At 42.2% G+C, this 17,446-nt stretch overlaps 1 long non-coding RNA gene across 1 annotated transcript; it reads right to left on the reverse strand.

Annotated features, from left to right (window-relative positions):
- Positions 1-721: 721 nt before the first annotated feature.
- LOC117516519 lies at positions 722-17,194 on the reverse strand. The gene is made up of 3 exons (XR_004562443.1): positions 17,182-17,194; positions 17,076-17,078; positions 722-834 (listed from the first exon to the last, which is right to left on the reverse strand). It is a non-coding gene; the product is annotated as an uncharacterized LOC117516519 (long non-coding RNA).
- Between the last annotated feature and the right edge of the window lie 252 nt (positions 17,195-17,446).

Here is a 17,446-nt window from a genome sequence, read left to right on the forward strand (position 1 = left end):
GTCATGTGGGTGGCATGTAATTTTTGTTTTTTTATTTTCAGCAGCTGCGCAATATGGTTACACATCCCGCGGCTGCTGTGCTGCTGTGAAAAGCCATTGTTTCCGCGTGCACAAAACTGTTGCAGCATGTATTTTTTATTTTTTCTTCACAGCAGCTGCACAATGTGTAACAACATCGTGCAGTTGCTGGCAGTGTCTTCCCGTGTGCACGAACCATCGCACCAGCATCGTGCACGCCTGCCCGTCAGCGCGAAGTTTCGTGCTTCAATCATATGTGCTGTTTCACCATGAGTTGTTCTGGAGTTGTACGTATTTGCACTATGTGTGAGGGGGCCTTAATCTATGTCTGTCTTTAATTCATGAAGTGAAGAAGTCTTTATGGATACAGTGGACATACAGGGCCCTCTGAAGGTACTGTAGCAACAATGATTATTCACTGAGTGTGAGACATTTGAGAACAAAAACGAATATAGAGAATGTGAAACTTACACTGTAAAAAAAAATACTGTTGTGTTTATGGTAAAAAACAAAACAAAAACAAAAACTGGGAGAATTCTCATAATTACAAGATCAGGATTAAAATTATGACATCAAGATCTCATAATAATAAGATAATAATAATTATAAGATCAGGAAAGGTGCCACATTGACCACTGTTTCTCTCAGAACCACATACTGCACATAGGATTTTTAGCAGGTGCTGCACGGTTCTAGGACTACCAAACCAGCTTGGATGCATTTCAAATCCATGAATTTGTATCCATGAAGCATCCCGTATTGGTTCAACTGCTACTGCAGAAAGACAGTGACATCCGACACGTCAGACTGGGCTTTCTGTTTGAACAAACACACGACTTGAGAAGCCTGTGCAGTGTTGACATACTAATATTAATCCCATCCTCATTTTTAAGAAACATCAGTATTTCCCAGTGTGTCAAACTGATAAGGTAGGAATAGCAGATTAACTGTGATAGTGACATCATTGCCCACTGATTAGCAAGGACTTACATGCGATAAGAACTTTTTCTTCATCTTCATTTTATCCCATAATTATGAAATCCTGATCTCGTAATTATGAGATCTTTTGTCATAATTACGAGATCTCTGCTGGCGAGATCTCTCGTAATTATGGGGAGGTGATGGTCAAGTGGTTAAGCGTTGAGCTTGAGACCAGAGGATCCTTGGTTGAAATCTCAGCCTGACTGGAAAATCACTAAGGGCCCTTGGGCAAGGTCCTTAATCCCCTAGTTGCTCCCGGTGTGCAGTGAGAGCCTTATATGACAGCACCCTGACACTGGGGTGAATGTGAGGCATTATTGTAAAGTATTGGTATGTTATAATGTATATATGCATATAATCATGGACGCTATGGTGACAAACGATGAATTTTCTACATTTAATAATTTGCTGGAAATATAGTTCAAAATGTTACTTAGTATTTATAAGCTACAATACAGAGGCTTTAGTGTCATCTTGTGGAGAGGTTGTAGATTGCATTATGCCATTGCCTAACAAGATTGTATTTCGCTCTTCCAGTACCAATGCAAAATGTGAAAAGCGGAGTAAGTATGTTCCTTTTTGGCTACTGTAACAACATGGCAGCCTCCATGAGGCTCACATGTAGATATGAAGAGCTCATTCTAAAACCATCAAAACACATTGATTCCTTGTTGCAGGGAATTTATACACAAATTAACAGATGGTGATGAATGCTACATTCTATTTCTGCTGGTAAACACCCCAAATAACCACATACTGTAGCTTTAAAGACAAGTGCCATATTTTCTAGTGTATAAGTTATTATTATTATTATTATTGAATTTGTTTCTAGTTTGGAAAGCCCTGCAAGTTATACTCTGGTGTGACTTATATATCTTTCAAAAAAATCACATGTTGGTTTTGAATAATAACAATTGGAATAACTATTTATATAAGACTTTCTCAAAGCAGTAAACAAAATAAATAATAACAAATAATAAAGCAATAAATGCCAATAATAAAAAGTAGACCACAGTAATGTTCAACAATCCCAAATTAAAGAACTGATAATATAGAAAAAAAATGGTGCTACTTATACTCTGGAAAATAAAGGCATTTAAAAGGTTGGTTTTGTTGTTGTTGCTGTTGGTTCCCAAAAAGGACTTGTACAGACTTCACCAAGAACATTCCTTTTTCTATTCTATCACCGACAGACTTATTGTAGAACTCGGCTGAGATCTATGGATATGTTATTTCATAAGTTTGTTGAGCCCTGTGATAGACTGGCATTCTGTCCAGGGTGTACTCTGCCTCACACCCTATGACTGCTGGGAAAGGCTCCAGCCCTCCCTGACCCTCAATTGGAGTAGGCGGGTATAGAAAATGGATGGATGGATAAGTTTGTTGAATTTGTTTTCTTTTGAAATCAATATTCCTCTGAAGTCTGATAAAATATTTAATTTCTTTATTTCATTCATATTGTCCTTTTTCATTTCTCATTCAGGTTTGAACAGAGTTAAAAAAGTGTTTGTGTGACATCTGGTGGAGCTGGAGACAGTGCGCCTCCTCCGCTCGCCCTGGCAGTCGGGGGCTAATGACCTGGAAGAATGTGCTGTCCCACTACATATGGACGTGTCTGCTTGCTTGCGTCTGTGATGAGTGTGTGTGCATGTAAGTGTGTGTTTTTGTATATTTACATTTGACCTTGTGTGTCTTATGTATGCTAGCGTGCCTGGATGTGTCTATACATGTGGAACTATGCTCAGGTTGTTGAGTGTTGGGGTTTGTGTATTTAATGAATGTAACCTGGGACCTTTTCTCCAGTGCGCGGGAGAGTCCCCGTGCAGCTGGGCCTGTGGTCCTACCTGCTAGCGAAATAATTAGGACAGTGACCACTAACCACCTCAGCTGGGACCACTGACAGAACAGGGGCGGTGGAAATTATGCACCTGGATGTTTCATTGGTATGGTATTTGTAATTTTGGACCTAATGACGGTGTCTGACCCATTTAAAAGGACACAATTAATGCCATAGAAAGTCAAAACTTCTGTGACATTTCCTTTTGTTTTACTTTCACTAAGAAAATCACTCTTCTTCAATTGTCAGAACAGCATTCAATGATTGAATATTATCATCCTATTAGGAACGCAGTAGACAAAAGTGACAGTGACGTGTGAAAGTACATTTATTTGGTAAAGCACTCTATGTACGAGTTGGTCTTCTATGCAGATGTGACTTGGAGGCTGGACAGCCCTGCTTTAAAGGACTTCAGGCTGGTGACTGCTGTCAGTTCTCAGGGTACGGCATTCCATAGTCGGATGGCATTCTTCCATATTAGAGTAAATTCTCAAAATTGACAACTAGTTTATGAACCCTGGTGGAAATATTTTTTTTTAAATTTTTGTCAACACTGTATAAAGTAATGTTTCTAGAGTGATTAAGAAATTTGTAGGTGCCGTTTGACTGTTGAAACATCTGGATTCAAAGCTCGTATTGCATGGTATCTTATAATTAATAGTCATGAATATGGATTCATGCTGAGTGACACATTTCAGAAAAAAAGGCTCCCCAGCTCAAACAACATGACTTCAAATTTTTTGCAAAGTTTACACAACCTGCTGTGTTACGATGCATGTGATTACTAAGAAATCAATGTGTTATCACTCTGGCGTTGCCCACAATACAGTTGTATGTAAATGTTTGGGCACCCCTGATGATTTCCATGATTTTCCTTTATAAATCATTGGTTGTTTGGGTCAGCAGTTTCAGTTAAATATATCATATAGCAGACAAACACAGTGATATTTGAGAAGTGAAATTAAGTTTATAGAATTTACAGAAAGTGTGCAATAATGCTTTAAACAAAATTAGGCAGCTGCATAAATTTGGGCACCCCAACAGAAAAAAATATTTAGTAGATTTAGTAGAGACACTGTCTGCAGCAAGATCATGTTGTAGGTCTTTGTTGCAGGTCTGCGGGTTGACTATGACTGTTTTCGCCATCCTTCGCTTCAGCTTATCTGAAAATTTTCTTGGCCTGCCTCTTCGAGCCTTAACTAGTACTGTGCCTGCGGTCTTCCATTTCCTCACTATGTTCCTAAGGAGGTCAAGGGTCAATGAGTTTACCAAACCAATTCTGTGTTCTAGTAATTAGTGCTACATGTATTCAAATCAATAAAATGACACGGGTGCCCAAATTTATGCACCTGCCTAATTTTGTTTAAATAATAATTGCACACTTTCTGTTAATACTAGAAACTTCATTTTACTTCTCAAATATCAGTGTGTACTTCTGCTATATGACATATTTAACTGAAATTTCTGATCCAGACAACCAATGATTTATAAAGGAAAATCATGAAAATGATCAGGGGTGCCCAAACTTTTGCATACAACTGTATGGCGCCTGAAATTGCCTACATCGCCACTTTCAGGATGTAGGCACTACTTTTTCCAGGCACTGTCTATAGTTTACCAAAGATACGGTATACATTTCTGTATGTCACACACCTGGAATTACTTGAAACCAGAAAAAAGTAAAGACACTTTTGTTTTTTATGGGGAAGTGATGACCAGTTTTTAGGGTTTCTGCCTGAGTGAGAGAAAAAAAAACAAAAAAAAAAACGGAATTTGGATCTCGCATTTTGTCATCGAGTCCATGAATAATCCTGCTCCTGTTAGACAGCAAACCCTGCCTCTTGATTTAAAGCCAATTACACGATGATTGTCTGGAGGAGGCTGTGGGTGTGGTGGGTAAGATTCACTATAATGGTGGGAAGAGAATAAATCATATGGTGTCACAGAAAGGACTGTATGCAGTTGATATATTCTCTGTTTTCCTTTCCGACATTACCGTCCTTTTGGCATTAACATTCTTCATGTTATGTTATGGCTCTTGAATTGTGCCATAATCTTTCTGCCAATGTTATCTTTTTATATTTTACAAAAACAGACTGAAAAAGGCCACTTTAACTTAAATTCAACAGCAACAACATCTTGCTTGAGGATCCATGCAACACCTACATAATCCACCATACTTGAGTCGCATGTCGTTGCAGCAAAATTTGAGTATTTTACACACACCCTGTGTAAAATACACCGTCTTGATTTATTATTCATGAGAATTTTGATTAATATAAAGCAGTTTTATTGCTGAACGGTCATACATGAAAATGAGTAATTGCACAACTCAGAATATCCCAACATGGAAAAAAAACCCAGACTTTGCTTTATTGAACAGGCATAATACACAATTTAGTGCCACTGGGTGTCACACTAGCATCATCTTATCAGACCCAAACATCAGCTACCATTTGGCTCCCCTACATTATTTACCTCTACCATTTGATTCCTCCACAACCCTCCCCCTTCTCTACTGAGCACAAAGAACAAGAGTTGGAGCCCGTTTTGCAGCTTGAAGGGATCTCTATTTGGAAAAACCCAGTCTGTGTTGATTCTCATCCTACCATTTTCTTGATCCGAGGCTTTTGTTGTTGTTGTTGTTTTTGCCTTTGAACGTGTTGTCTTCAGAGTGGGGCAGCAGGAGAACTGGAATGTTTCTGCTGTGCCCCATCTTGAATAGACAGTACTATATCAGTGGTCAGTCGTTGTGGGTCTTGACAAGCAGGACATGACTCGAATCCACCAAAAGTGCATTAACATGACTCACATTCCCTGAACGTGATTATATAAACAAAAAATACAAAAAGCTTAAATTACAATAAGGTGCTTCATTCTCTATGAGACATTACAACCACTGTTTTCACATAGAAAATAGTTGTTGGCGGCTACTGTGCATTAATGTTTAAAATTGCAGTTAAAACACCTTGAATTAAGGCTGATAGCATTGAAATTAGTATATTTTTTGGACACTATTTCACACCAGAGTATTAGTCTCATCAGTTGTAAAATGCATCCTGAAAAGGGGGGAACCCCATTGCATTGGTGTATAAGTTGCATCTCTTTTTGAAACATGGTGCTACTGCTTCATGCGACAAGAAGCAAAATGAATTTTATTGGAGGCTTATTTATCTGTAACTCAAACACAGATGGCCATTTTTTGCCGCGTCAGCCTGGTTCCTGTGCATTCTTACTATGTGTGATGGGGATCTTTGGGATCAGAAGCTAACATGCTAATTAATGTTACTGAAAAGCCTCAAAGAACTCACGGGTTAATTGCATCTTGTCACCACTCAACTGGTGAAGATGTAAAAGCGAAGCTATATATACATGTCTACTTCACAAAATGCAAATATCTTTTTATAAACAACTTTGTGTTGTAAAAACATTATAGCTAGCCTTACTTAAATGTAGCCCTTCAGCTGTTCCACAAAGTGCAAATAAGTCAAGTGGCAAGTATTATGAACATTATTCCCTCTCTTTATTCAAGAGCATGGTGTTTCAGTTTTAGAGCATGATTTATTAATTTAGACCCAGCACATCTTCCTTTTTTTTTTTCTTTTTTCTTTTTTTTTTACACTGGTTGACATCCAGTTTAACGGTGCATTATTCCCATCTTCTGCTCTGCAGTGTGAATCAGACAGTATCTCACTTATATCAGGATACAGGAGCAGCTTGTCATGTTTGTAGACCATGCCATCTTATTGGAGTAAACACTAATGTAGTCATTGTTAACATATAAGCCGCTTTAAAATATAAATCATAGGACCAGTCAAACAAGTTAATAAATTGCCTGACTTATAGTCTAGAACATACGATGCATCCGTATTTTATTCCAGCCTTATTACAAAATCTAGTAAATTCAGTTTTCCCTCAAAATTCTACTCACAACACCCCATAATGACAACACAAAATTTTTGCGAATTTATTAAAAACTAGAGCACCGCACTCATACAGCACTAGTTTCCAATTCCACAAATTTTTACCTTGGAAAAAAATTTCAAGGTCGAAGTCCTGTTAGAAGTGGCTTTTCATAAGTTAAAACATAAAACAAAATATAGAACAAAAGGGCTTTTCAATGTTAAAAAGAATCAAATATCCACTAAATCCACAATACGGATGAGATGCAGATCAATCTTAGGGCCCTGTCACACCTGTCAAATTCTGGTTTCATCTGAACCGACAGTAACAACATTAAGAGTCGTATCCAAAAACATTGAATTGTCAGGGATCTTCCACACAGACAGTGAGACAGTCTGCTGCAAGTCTGTACCATTTGACCACTCTGCTCCACTGTCTAGGTGGACAGCTGGACGCCCCGCTGTCCAAAGGTGATTATTCACTTAATTTACATTGTAATGCCTTGGTAAAACAGTTGCATCATCAGTCCTTCTAATGAGTTAGATGGTGTACCTATCATAATATGTTTATTACAGCTGTGACACCCCTAGCAGATGCTGTGCTGCGCTGATCCACTGCAAAGCATTGACTCGCTGTGGCGCAGCTGCGCATGGAGTTACATCTATGATGAACATAATATCACTGATACTTTGTCTAACCCATAAGAGGGAATGACAATGTATCTGTAATATTATGGTTATTATTTATGTGACACCCCGTTCAGATGTGTGCACTGCTCTGCGGCTCTGAGGTGCATTGACTCTCAGCAACACATGGTGTTGTCGGTTTGATTGCCCAATGTTCACATCTGATTCATAAAATGAATGTGTGCCACAGACCCTGCTCATTACAACATGTCCTTTGCACACCCCGAACGGGATGCACTGGGGGTGCAATCCAGCTCATCCATTGGCACATTCGAGACATGCCGACAGAAGTTGCAGTGCCTGACCATGGCAAATATCCCTCGAACACGATCAAACTGTTCCAAATGCTGTTATGACACCGTGAGATTATTTAGAATACAGTCAGACTGTTGTGTGTTGGGGGGGGGGGGGTTGGCTGGCCAAGATACTGTTTGTGTGTTTTGTGTATACTTCGGGTGGTTTGTGGGGGGCGTGTCTGAGGCTGTGTTGATGGATGAAGCATCTCTCACCCTCCACTGTCATCATGCCAACCCCATGCACCTGATGAGCAGTTCATGTGGAGATCTAGAGGACTACCAGCTGAAGAGGATGCACCTGATGAGCAGTTCACGTGTAGAGCTAAAGGACTACCAGCTGAAGTGGATGCACCTGATGAGCAGTTCACGTGCAGAGTTAAAGGACTACCAGCTGAAGTGGATATCCTGATCAGCAGTTCACGTGCAGTTCCAAAGGACTTCCAGCTGAAGTAGATATCCTAATGATGTACTACATTTAAGCCATGACTGCTCTGTGTAAGGTGCTGGGGACTCAACCTTGTTGCTGCTGTGTGACGATCGTTTGTCTAACATTATGACGCTGAGGATCGCTCCAGGTTTGACGCACCGTGCCTGTTAAGGAGATGGGTGAGGGACATGCTCCATCAGCACACTTCAGAGGTAACTAAAGCTGTGAATGACTTTGAGTAATTAACAATAGTAATTTGGCGTATTGTACGCAGCTATATTTGAGCTACTCTGATAATTGTGTAAATTCGCTCTTCACAGCCGTGGCATGCGGATTGATGGTCCTCCATGGGCTGTGAGAGCTGTTTCTGTAATTTCAGTCTGAATTAGAACCTGAATGTGTTTGCTGATGGTGTGAACCCTAAACAGTATTTGTGTGAACAGTGTTGACTTATCTCGCCTCTCATCCTTAACAGGCGCTGTCCGATTCATTAACCACCTGGGGGGTGCCGGCGGGAATTTCTGGGTCCAGAACTGTCGGGCTCCAATCCCTTGGGCGCTAGGAAGAGCGCGTCGTCCTCCACCCCGCCAGGCTGTTAATTCACTTTTTGTTTATATTTGCACTTGCAATAAATCTGTTATGTTCTTTGGAACCGCTCTCTGTTTCTTTAGCGCTGGGTCCTTGTCAGACGCTGGTTCGCTCCTCTAACCTGTGTCCCAACATAACAGAAGTCCCCAGCCAAACCAGCATGGACCCAGCGGCAGAGGAGCTGGTTTAGCCCGGGAAAGCGGCAGCGAATGTTGGAACCAATCCGGGATCTGTTGCGGGTGCTCTCCGCCCAGGTTGTGTGCGTGGGCGCGCACATGGCGGAGTCACGGCGTCGTTTTGCAGCACAGGTCACTTTGCGTCCCGCTATTGAAGCTGTAGCCCCGTCTCCTCTGGTGGTAATTGGTTCCAACATCTGTTGTGTCAGCTCCGGACCACTTTAGTAAGGTGTCACGTTTGCTGCACTCAGCTGCTCACAGAAAAGCAGTATGTTGATTTTTCTCTTTGGCCACAGGGCTTTTTATTTGTTGCACTTTGGCTCCCCCTGCTGGCACCAGAGTCACATTGCCGTCAAGAGCTCAGAGTGGGAAAAGACATATTTCCTGCTCTCTGACCTTGACGGAGCAAAACACTTATCGGTTAGTTAGTGGTTAACATTTGTGTGGTTTTATTAAGGGATTTTCACAAAATGTATTTGTGATTATTATAGCACATTTTAACATTCCTGGTGGAGTGGACAGACCGGCTGATTGGAGCTCTTCTTGACCCAGGTAACGGTATTTTTTACTTATTTGTAGTTTTTTATTTTTTGTTAGTGGGTTGGGTCGTTTTTTCTTTGTTGTTTTTTATTTCCCTGTCCCCTAGCCCTGACCTCACACACTTCTGTACCGTTCGTCTTTAGTGTGTGGGACTGGGCGTCTCCTAGGAAACCTCTGCACCTGGGGGGGGGGGGGGGGGTTTCAGGGCCGTTATTTCTATTTAGTTGATTCCCGGTTCCACTCCAGCCTCAGCGAGCCTTTGACCGTTAGTCATCGGCGTCGCTGGTGTGTAGTGCAGTGGGAATGTGCTTCGGTCGGAGCGGTGGCGCCGATTCGTGCCGTTTGCCTTTTCCGCTGTCCACCCCTCCCGGTAGGCTGAAGCACAGTCTGAGTTATGACACCGGACGTACTTCCGGTTTTCCTCAGCGCTTGGGGTGGGACTGGGTTAGTTTTTTCCTGTTTTCTCCCCCGGCTCAGTAGTCCTGTGCCGTTCGCCATGATGTATCTGTCGATTGGCTCTGGGGATGTTCCGGGGTCTTTCGGGGTGCTGGTGGGGGCAACGGGATTTCCCATTTGTTTTGTTTGCCCCTGGGGTTGTTATTGGTGTCCGCTGGGGGTGTGGGGTGTTTGTGTTATTTGTGTTTCCTCCCGGGTTCCACCTCCAGGGTTGATGGGACGGTCCTCTGGGGGGGGAAGGACCGTGGGGCCGACTAGCCGGATGTGGCCGGGCCTGGGGTTTCTGGGTCATGGGGGTGTCTCCTGGGGTTTGATGGAACGGTCCTCTGGGGGGCGCTGTAGCTCCCGTGTATACCTGGGGATCTCAGGTGGACCCGGTCTCGGTTATTACTCCTAGAGCTGGCGGCAATGTCCTCTAGGGGGTGTTGTGCTCCACTTGTCGTCTGGGGGGGGTGTTTGTTATTTTCTTTGTGCATGTTGTGTTATATTGTGTTATATGGGGCTCTGTTGGGTTTTTTGGGTTGGGATTTGGTCCCTGGGGTTTGATGGGACGGTCCCCTGGGGGGGGGTTTTGGGGTGGTCATGTGTTTTTATTTTGTGTTATTCCCCAGCTTGCTTCCCTGGGGTTGTAGTTGTGCTGCACTCTGGGGGGGTATGTTGGGGTTTTACTGTGTGCTTTGTGTTTTATGTCGTACTGTGTTGTGGGACTTTTTTGGGGTGTTTGGGATTGTTTTTGTTTTCTTGCCAGCTGGCCTCCCTGCCACATTGTCTTGCCCTCGCTGCCATATCCTGTTCCTGCTGTGGACCCTGGGGTTTCGCACCGCCTGTTCCTGCCATGGACCCCGGGGGGGGGGAGCTGTTTTCTGGCCAGGTGTATGTGGTCGCCGGGAGGCTTCCCGTTGAGGGGGGGGGGGGGTACTGTTGTGTGTTGGGGGGGGGGGTTGGCTGGCCAAGATACTGTTTGTGTGTTTTGTGTATACTTCGGGTGGTTTGTGGGGGCCGTGTCTGGGGCTGTGTTGATGGATGAAGCATCTCTCACCCTCCACTGTCATCATGCCAACCCCATGCACCTGATGAGCAGTTCATGTGCAGATCTAGAGGACTACCAGCTGAAGAGGATGCACCTGATGAGCAGTTCACGTGTAGAGCTAAAGGACTACCAGCTGAAGTGGATGCACCTGATGAGCAGTTCACGTGCAGAGTTAAAGGACTACCAGCTGAAGTGGATATCCTGATCAGCAGTTCACGTGCAGTTCCAAAGGACTTCCAGCTGAAGTAGATATCCTAATGATGTACTACATTTAAGCCATGACTGCTCTGTGTAAGGTGCTGGGGACTCAACCTTGTTGCTGCTGTGTGATGATCGTTTGTCTAACATTGTGACGCTGAGGATCGCTCCAGGTTTGACGCACCGTGCCTGTTAAGGAGATGGGTGAGGGACATGCTCCATCAGCACACTTCAGAGGTAACTAAAGCTGTGAATGACTTTGAGTAATTAACAATAGTAATTTGGCGTTTTGTACGCAGCTATATTTGAGCTACTCTGATAATTGTGTAAATTCGCTCTTCACAGCCGTGGCGTGCGGATTGATGGTCCTCCATGGGCTGTGAGAGCTGTTTCTGTAATTTCAGTCTGAATTAGAACCTGAATGTGTTTGCTGATGGTGTGAACCCTAAACAGTATTTGTGTGAACAGTGTTGACTTATCTCGCCTCTCATCCTTAACAGGCGCTGTCCGATTCATTAACCACCTGGGGGGTGCCGGCGGGAATTTCTGGGTCCAGAACTGTCGGGCTCCAATCCCTTGGGCGCTAGGAAGAACGCGTCGTCCTCCACCCCGCCAGGCTGTTAATTCACTTTTTGTTTATATTTGCACTTGCAATAAATCTGTTATGTTCTTTGGAACCGCTCTCTGTTTCTTTAGCGCTGGGTCCTTGTCAGACACTGGTTCGCTCCTCTAACCTGCGTCCCAACATAACACAGATATCGAACTGCCGTTTGATATTTTTCCACCTCGAACACACTTCAGCAGTAGAGGGCATGTGCTCTACATTTGGGGTGACCACCTGTGCCCGACTGTTTGGAATGCACTCCAACAGCTGTCGGAGGTTTTTGAATGTGCCTCGATGTTATTGGTGTGTAGCTCGAATTTTCATTTGGATGGCATTTGGGCTCATTCGGCCTTTAGTGTGACGGGGCATTAAGGATGCACAAGTTGAATTCCGTACACGTACTTTTCTGCTTTATTTTGCAGTTTGTGAAGGGCAGCACATGACACAGGTCCTCTTCTGCATGATGGCTGAATTTATGCCAAGATTGCTTTGAGCACAAGCAGAGTTTTTCTTGTTCTGTGAGACTTGCCACTCAGTCAAAAAAAAAAAAAAAAAATCTGTGCATGAATAATTGTGCAACTCTAAAAATATTGGATTAAGGATTAGGCGTACCATTTCCTTCAGTGGGGATCGATGTTTTTCCTCTAAGGATTAACTTTAATCTACATCCAAATCCATCATAGCGCTCGCTGAACCTACAGACCTGTTTCATGCTCACTTTAATATGTTCAAAATTATACCACTTTGGGTTCCTGCCTGAACTTCAAATTCTTGATTGTAATTCCCACAGGAGTCAACTGGTAGCATTAAAAAAATGAATATGTGACAGCAGGATGAAATATATTCAGACTTGTGACTTACATGACTCAAGAGTCAACACCAATCTGCATGCCACGGAACAGAATGGATGTTTCCTGAGATTCAACACACGACCAAACCCTTGCTAATTTGAGTTTTAAAAATGAAACCGCAAAGATGAATAATTTATCATTATAAATGAAATTAAATGGAACTTAATTTTATTTTATTGCTAAACCCAAGGAGAACTGAAAAACACTTCAATTCACTGAGTAAGTGTTTAATAGACTAACCATCTAAATCATACATGTGGCTAAATGGCACATTGCTGTTATTTATATTTGATGGGGACACTTTAAATCCCCAAAGTCAATGCCCAGTCCAATGTGGCATTTAAATGAAGGACTCTCTACTCTCTGTGCAATTTCAGGGGAATTATTAAATTGTAATCACTGATGCTGCAAAGTGTTCTTTTTCATCTGATAGCAAAAATAGTCCAAGATAGCTGGCATAGCTTGTCAGTTTGATGAGGAAAACAGAGTGGTGGTTGTGTGTGTGTGTTTCTGTGTGGGTGTGGCAGTTTTCATGTGGGTTGTTGCCAAGTTATTTTCCTTGTATCTCTTCTAATAGACTCATATTTAAAATGTGCTGTGTTTTAATGCCAGCATTGGCAAGAAACATCCTGTCAATGTGCACTGGAGCCAGGCAACTGCTTTGCTGAATGGTTCAGATCTATAGATACTATATGCAAGCTTTAGTTGCTGAGGGTTGATTGAACAAGACTCTCTGGATTTAAGTTGGACACTCCGATGAGTGTCTGTATTTAAAGAATTTAGGATGTGGGGTAAACCCATGGGTATCTCATGTACAAGTAGATGTGAACTACTTAGTTCACATCTAGTTAGTTCCCCCCTGGCAGATCCCGAGCAGCCGGGAAAGCAGGCCGACTGGGTGACTGTGAGGAGGAAGCGTAGCCCTAAACAGAAGCCCCGTGTACACCGCCAACCCGTTCACATCTCTAACCGTTTTTCCCCACTCGACGACACACCCGCCGAGGATCAAACTCTGGTTATTGGCGACTCTGTTTTGAGAAATGTGAAGTTAGCGACACCAGCAACCATAGTCAGTTGTCTTCCGGGGGCCAGAGCAGGCGACATTGAAGGAAATTTGAAACTGCTGGCTAAGGCTAAGCGTAAATTTGGTAAGATTGTAATTCACGTCGGCAGTAATGACACCCGGTTACGCCAATCGGAGGTCACTAAAATTAACATTAAATCGGTGTGTAACTTTGCAAAAACAATGTCGGACTCTGTAGTTTTCTCTGGGCCCCTCCCCAATCGGACCGGGAGTGACATGTTTAGCCGCATGTTCTCCTTGAATTGCTGGCTGTCTGAGTGGTGTCCAAAAAATGAGGTGGGCTTCATAGATAATTGGCAAAGCTTCTGGGGAAAACCTGGTCTTGTTAGGAGAGACGGCATCCATCCCACTTTGGATGGAGCAGCTCTCATTTCTAGAAATCTGGCCAATTTTCTTAAATCCTCCAAACCGTGACTATCCAGGGTTGGGACCAGGAAGCAGAGTTGTAGTCTTACACACCTCTCTGCAGCTTCTCTCCCCCTGCCATCCCCTCATTACCCCATCCCCGTAGAGACGGTGCCTGCTCCCAGACTACCAATAACCAGCAAAAATCTATTTAAGCATAAAAATTCAAAAAGAAAAAATAATATAGCACCTTAAACTGCACCACAGACTAAAACAGTTAAATGTGGTCTATTAAACATTAGGTCTCTCTCTTCTAAGTCCCTGTTGGTAAATGATATAATAATTGATCAACATATTGATTTATTCTGCCTAACAGAAACCTGGTTACAGCAGGATGAATATGTTAGTTTAAATGAGTCAACACCCCCGAGTCACACTAACTGTCAGAATGCTCGTAGCACGGGCCGGGGTGGAGGATTAGCAGCAATCTTCCATTCCAGCTTATTAATTAATCAAAAACCCAGACAGAGCTTTAATTCATTTGAAAGCTTGTCTCTTAGTCTTGTCCATCCAAATTGGAAGTCCCAAAAACCAGTTTTATTTGTTATTATCTATCGTCCACCTGGTCGTTACTGTGAGTTTCTCTGTGAATTTTCAGACCTTTTGTCTGACTTAGTGCTTAGCTCAGATAAGATAATTATAGTGGGCGATTTTAACATCCACACAGATGCTGAGAATGACAGCCTCAACACTGCATTTAATCTATTATTAGACTCTATTGGCTTTGCTCAAAAAGTAAATGAGTCCACCCACCACTTTAATCATATCTTAGATCTTGTTTTGACTTATGGTATGGAAATAGAAGACTTAACAGTATTCCCTGAAAACTCCCTTCTGTCTGATCATTTCTTAATAACATTTACATTTACTCTGATGGACTACCCAGCTGTGGGGAATAAGTTTCATTACACTAGAAGTCTTTCAGAAAGCGCTGTAACTAGGTTTAAGGATATGATTCCTTCTTTATGTTCTCTAATGCCATATACCAACACAGTGCAGAGTAGCTACCTAAACTCTGTAAGGGAGATAGAGTATCTCGTCAATAGTTTTACATCCTCATTGAAGACAACTTTGGATGCTGTAGCTCCTCTGAAAAAGAGAGCTTTAAATCAGAAGTGTCTGACTCCGTGGTATAACTCACAAACTCGTAGCTTAAAGCAGATAACCCGTAAGTTGGAGAGGAAATGGCGTCTCACTAATTTAGAAGATCTTCACTTAGCCTGGAAAAAGAGTCTGTTGCTCTATAAAAAAGCCCTCCGTAAAGCTAGGACATCTTTCTACTCATCACTAATTGAACAAAATAAGAACAACTCCAGGTTTCTTTTCAGCACTGTAGCCAGGCTGACAAAGAGTCAGAGCTCTATTGAGCTGAGTATTCCATTAACTTTAACTAGTAATGACTTCATGACTTTCTTGGCTAACAAAATTTTAACTATTAGAGAAAAAATTACTCATAACCATCCCAAAGACGTATCGTTATCTTTGGCTGCTTTCAGTGATGCCGGTATTTGGTTAGACTCTTTCTCTCCGATTGTTCTGTCTGAGTTATTTTCATTAGTTACTTCATCCAAACCATCAACATGTTTATTAGACCCCATTCCTACCAGGCTGCTCAAGGAAGCCCTACCATTATTTAATGCTTCGATCTTAAATATGATCAATCTATCTTTGTTAGTTGGCTATGTACCACAGGCTTTTAAGGTGGCAGTAATTAAACCATTACTTAAAAAGCCATCACTTGACCCAGCTATCTTAGCTAATTATAGGCCAATCTCCAACCTTCCTTTTCTCTCAAAAATTCTTGAAAGGGTAGTTGTAAAACAGCTAACTGATCATCTGCAGAGGAATGGTCTATTTGAAGAGTTTCAGTCAGGTTTTAGAATTCATCATAGTACAGAAACAGCATTAGTGAAGGTTACAAATGATCTTCTTATGGCCTCGGACAGTGGACTCATCTCTGTGCTTGTTCTGTTAGACCTCAGTGCTGCTTTTGATACTGTTGACCATAAAATTTTATTACAGAGATTAGAGCATGCCATAGGTATTAAAGGCACTGCGCTGCGGTGGTTTGAATCATATTTGTCTAATAGATTACAATTTGTTCATGTAAATGGGGAATCTTCTTCACAGACTAAAGTTAATTATGGAGTTCCACAAGGTTCTGTGCTAGGACCAATTTTATTCACTTTATACATGCTTCCCCTAGGCAGTATTATTAGACGGTATTGCTTAAATTTTCATTGTTACGCAGATGATACCCAGCTTTATCTATCCATGAAGCCAGAGGACACACACCAATTAGCTAAACTGCAGGATTGTCTTACAGACATAAAGACATGGATGACCTCTAATTTCCTGCTTTTAAACTCATAAAACTGAAGTTATTGTACTTGGCCCCACAAATCTTAGAAACATGGTGTCTAACCAGATCCTTACTCTGGATTGCATTACCCTGACCTCTAGTAATACTGTGAGAAATCTTGGAGTCATTTTTGATCAGGATATGTCATTCAAAGCGCATATTAAACAAATATGTAGGACTGCTTTTTTGCATTTACGCAATATCTCTAAAATCAGAAAGGTCTTGTCTCAGAGTGATGCTGAAAAACTAATTCATGCATTTATTTCCTCTAGGCTGGACTATTGTAATTCATTATTATCAGGTTGTCCTAAAAGTTCCCTAAAAAGCCTTCAGTTAATTCAAAATGCTGCAGCTAGAGTACTGACGGGGACTAGAAGGAGAGAGCATATCTCACCCATATTGGCCTCTCTTCATTGGCTTCCTGTTAATTCTGGAATAGAATTTAAAATTCTTCTTCTTACTTATAAGGTTTTGAATAATCAGGTCCCATCTTATCTTAGGGACCTCGTAGTACCATATCACCCCAATAGAGCGCTTCGCTCTCAGACTGCAGGCTTACTTGTAGTTCCTAGGGTTTGTAAGAGTAGAATGGGAGGCAGAGCCTTCAGCTTTCAGGCTCCTCTCCTGTGGAACCAGCTCCCAATTCAGATAAGGGAGACAGACACCCTCTCTACTTTTAAGATTAGGCTTAAAACTTTCCTTTTTGCTAAAGCTTATAGTTAGGGCTGGATCAGGTGACCCTGAACCATCCCTTAGTTATGCTGCTATAGACGTAGACTGCTGGGGGGTTCCCATGATGCACTGTTTCTTTCTCTTTTTGCTCTGTATGCACCACTCTGCATTTAATCATTAGTGATCGATCTCTGCTCCCCTCCACAGCATGTCTTTTTCCTGGTTCTCTCCCTCAGCCCCAAGCAGTCCCAGCAGAAGACTGCCCCTCCCTGAGCCTGGTTCTGCTGGAGGTTTCTTCCTGTTAAAAGGGAGTTTTTCCTTCCCACTGTAGC

The sequence above is a fragment of the Thalassophryne amazonica genome, chromosome 9 (assembly GCF_902500255.1).
Source record: "Thalassophryne amazonica chromosome 9, fThaAma1.1, whole genome shotgun sequence".
Classification (NCBI taxonomy): domain Eukaryota; kingdom Metazoa; phylum Chordata; class Actinopteri; order Batrachoidiformes; family Batrachoididae; genus Thalassophryne; species Thalassophryne amazonica.